The 4,550-nt window shown below is 40.6% G+C and overlaps 1 pseudogene; it reads left to right on the forward strand.

The window, feature by feature from the left end:
* Window positions 1-827: 827 nt before the first annotated feature.
* Window positions 828-1,271, forward strand: LOC133754957 (ubiquitin-conjugating enzyme E2 variant 2-like; annotated as a pseudogene).
* Window positions 1,272-4,550: the final 3,279 nt, after the last annotated feature.

The raw sequence follows: 4,550 nt of genomic DNA on the forward strand, positions 1-4,550 counted from the left end.
GATATAGCACATAAATACAGAGATAAAAAAAAGCAGTCCTCAGAAACTCTTGTTAGGAAGCCCAGGTGTTCTATTTACTAGACATAGGCTTAAATTAATTGTCTTTTTGTTGTTGTTTTGACAGGTGGAGTTAGACAGAGAGAGAGAGAGAGACAGAGAGAAAGGTCTTCCTTCCATTGGTTCACCCCTCAAATGGCTGCTATGGCTGGCATGCTGCACCGATCCAAAGCCAGGAGCCAGATGCTTCTTCTTGGTCTCCCATGCGCTGGCCAAATTAACTGTGTCAAATAGCTTCAGAGAACTAAAAACCCATGTCCAAAAATTACAGAAAAGTATAAGAACAATGTGTTACCTGGCTGACGCCGCAGCTCAATAGGCTAATCCTCTGCCTGCAGCGCCGGCACACCAGGTTCTAGTCCTGGTCAGGGCACCAGATTCTGTCCTGGTTGCTCCTCTTCCAGTCCAGCTCTCTGCTGTGGCCCAGGAATGCAGTGGAGGATGGCCCAAGTGCTTGGGCCCTGCACCTGCATGGAAACCAAGAGAAGCACCTGGCTCCTGGCTTTGGATCAGTACAGTGCGCTGGCCGCAGTGGCCATTTGGGGGATGAACCAATGGAAAAAGGAAGACCTTTCTCTCTGTCTCTCTCTCTCTCACTGTCTAACTCTGCCTGCCAAAAAAAATGTGCTACCCAATGTAGAACAGCAATTTTAAAAATAGCTATTATAAAAAGGAATGAAATAGAAATTGTGTTTAAAAGTATGGTAACTGAAATTAAAAATTCATTTTGGTGGTTGTCCCATGCATGCAGCAGCTGCCTTGGACTGTGGGAGAAGATGGCGATCCCCACAGGAGTTAAAATTCCTCATAATTTTTGCTTGTTGGAAGAACTTGAAGAAGGACAAAAAGGAGTAGTTGATGGTACAGTTAGCTAGGGCCTTGAAGATGATGAAGATATGACACTTACAAGGTGGACAGGCATGATTATGGGGCCACCAAGGACAAATTATGAGAACAGAATATATAGCCTGAAAGTAGAATGTGGACCTAAATACCCAGAAGCTCCTCCATCACTTAGATTTATAATGAATATTAATATGAATGAGATAAATAACACCAGTGGAATGATGTCTGCACAGAGCATACTAGTAGTAGCAAAATGGCAAAATGCATATAGCATTCAAGTTGTACTTCAAGAGCTAAGACGTCTAATGGTGTCCAAAGCAAACATGAAGCTTCTACCTCCACCAGAAGAACAAACATACAACAGTTAATTTTAATGAAGCTCAGACTTGCCTTAAATCAACAACCTTCTACTCATATCAATGTCTTGACTAAACATCACAATGCAAAATACCACACATTCAGTAAAGAATTCCAGCTGGGATATGTGACCTGGACATTTGTAATATATTTAATGTATGTACACTCATTTTGTTTTCAGGTAACAGGAGGAAAAATGTAGCACAATTTTTCTTTCTCTTGTTGAGGCACTGTCATTTAAACAGTAACCTGGAGAGCTCCAACTAGGATTCAGATTTTCAAGATTCAAGCATGGTGAGACATGTGAGATGGCAGTGGAAATGTGTGTTTCTGAAAAGTAAAAATCCCAATAAGGACAAACAGAAATTGCATGTTTTATCCATCTTGTTTAGTGAAAGAGCTGCAGTTGACATTATTTAAAGTAGCAGGTACAATGAATATTGTCACAAATTGTGTTAAATTTTAAAGTGCTGTGGGTGCTGACTACTAGTAGCATAAAAATATGTTCAGGATTATATTGATACCTTATTTATAACAAAAAATAGTTTTGGGGGGGTCAATACATTTCTGTTAAAAGCTGTTCCTGTCTGTTACATGTAACAGACATGGTAAATATTTGTTCACATTCTTTGCTTAACAAACCACACATTTAAGCTTAAGTGAAGTCAACAAAAAGGGGAAATATTTGTATAGATATGTGATTTTGAGATTAAAGTTAGTCCTAAAATGTAAATAAAATGTGGAAAGTGTCCTCAAGAAAAAAATCATTTATTTAGAGGATCTCAATCTGATATCTGAGCAGGAAGAAAAATGAATTATTGAATATAAGAGTAGATAAGCTGAGGTTATCCAGTCTGGGGGTAAGAAAGACTAAGATTGAAGAAAAATGAACAGAACTTTAGAGACCTGTGTGATACTACCAAGTATACCGACATATTTATGAGAAGAGGTCTTGAAGGAGAGGACTGATGGAGCTAATAGGATATTTAAATAATAGTGATAGAAAACATCTCAGATTTGATTAAAAATAATCTATACATCTGATAAGTTCAGTAAACTCCAAATAGGATGAAAACAAAGACATTCCCACTTAGATGTCCTAGTCAGACTATAAAACGATATAATCTTAAAAGCAAAATATAAAAATAACCATCCTGTGCAAGGGCACCAGAGTCAAATTAGCAGCTAAGTTTTCATCAGAAACAGCAGTTAGGACACTACTTGGGGCCAGCATCATGGCTCAATAGGCTAATCCTCCACCTGCGGGGCTGGCACACCGGGTTCTAGTCCCAGTTGCCCCTCTTCCAGGCCAGCTCTCTGCTATGGCCTGGGAATGCAGTGGAGGATGGCCCAAGTGCTTGGGCCCTGCACCCCATGGGAGATCAGGATAAGCACCTGGCTCCTGCCTTCCGCTGTGGTGGCCATTGGAGGGTGAACCAATGGCAAAGGAAAACCTTTCTCTCTGTTTCTCTCTCTTTCACTGTCCACTCTGCCTGTCCAAAAATAAAGACACTACTTGGGATACCTCATCTTAAATTGGAGTGCCTGATTTGAGTCCTGGCTCCTGTGCTTTGTATCCATCCAGATTCCTGCTAATGCACACCCAAGGAGGTAGAAGATAATGCCTCGAGTCCTTAGGTCCTTATCACCAACATGGGAGATAGGAATTGAATTCCAGACTCTTGGCCCAACCATGGTTACTAAGGACATTCAAGAAATGAGACTAATTGATAGAAATCTCTATTTCTCTCTGTTATCTCTTTGTCTTTCAAGTAAAAATGAAAAATAATTCTTAAAATAAAAGTATAATAAATTATACTTAATTATATAATTATAGAAATCTGTTGATGAGCTTAGAATGTATAGAATTGTAATTTGTATGACAGTAATACTACAGAGGAATTATTGGAAGAAAATTTGTGTGTATAGTTGAAATTAATTCAGTTTTTATCTAGGTCAGATTGTTTTGGATAAAGATGTTAATTGGAATCCCCAGAGCAAACAGTAAGAAAATAAGCTTGAAAAAGCTATGGTGAATGGGGCCAGCACCATGGCATAGAGGGTAAAGTCACTTCCTGTTGTGCCAGCATCCCATATAGGCTCCAGTTTGAGTCCCAGCTGCTCCACTTCCAATCCAGCTCTCTGCTATGGTCTGGGAAAACAGTAGAAGATGGCCCACGTCCTGAGCTCCTGCACCCACGTGGGAGACCCAGAAGAAGCTCCTGGCCTGCACAAAGCAACAATAGACAGAGAACAGATAATTCAAATATAGTAGTTGCAGGTGCAGTTGTTTGGCCACTTTGAATGTTCTCATCCAATATTCAGAGTGTCTGGTTTGAGTCTAGCTCATTTGCTAATTTTCTAGCTTCCTGCAAATGCATACCCTATGACACAATAGATAAGGATCAATTACTTGGGACCCTGCTACCTCTTGGAAGACCCAGATTGAGTTCTGGACTCCTGGCTTCAGCTTGACTTAAGCCTGGCTTTTGCAGACATTTGAGTAACCCAGTGGATGGAAGATTTCTGTCCTTCTTCCTTTCAAATACAATATGAAAATAAATAAATATTGTTACAAATAGAGACTTCATATCTCATTTTCAATAATGAATAATAGCTGAAGAAGGAAATTCTGGAGTAATATGAACTGATTAAAAAATAATTCTCCAGGCCAGCGCCGTGGCTCAACAGGCTAATCCTCTGCCTAGCGGCGCTGGCACACTGGGCTCTAGTTCCGGTTGGGGCACCGGATTCTGTCCCAGTTGCCCCTCTTCCAGGCCAGCTCTCTGCTATGGCCCAGGAGTGCAGTGGAGGATGGCCCAAGTGCTTGGGCCCTGCACCCCATGGGAGACCAGGAGAAGCACCTGGCTCCTGGCTTTGGATCAGCGCAGTGCACCTGCCACAGCGTGCCACCCGTGGCGGCCATTGGAGGGTGAACCAATGGCAAAGGAAGACCTTCTCTCTGTCTCTCTCCCTCACTGTCCACTCTGCCTGTCAAAAAATCCATCAATAAAAATTAAAAAAATAAAAATAAAAAATTATCCTCCATACACCAGCAGAATACAGACTTCTCAAAAGTCCATGGACTATTCTCTAAAATAGTCCTTTTATAAAATTGGTTATTAAGTAAGTCTCAGTCAATTTAAATGATTAAAATCATGAAAAACATGTTTGCTGACCACACTGAAATGAAATTAGAACCAAGTGAAAGAAATAAGGAAAATTTAGAAACATAAAAAATAACAATGTGGAGAGCGGCAAGATGGCAGAATAGGCAGGGAGCACACTAT

Source organism: Lepus europaeus, unplaced genomic scaffold, assembly GCF_033115175.1.
Source record: "Lepus europaeus isolate LE1 unplaced genomic scaffold, mLepTim1.pri SCAFFOLD_34, whole genome shotgun sequence".
NCBI classification, from domain to species: domain Eukaryota; kingdom Metazoa; phylum Chordata; class Mammalia; order Lagomorpha; family Leporidae; genus Lepus; species Lepus europaeus.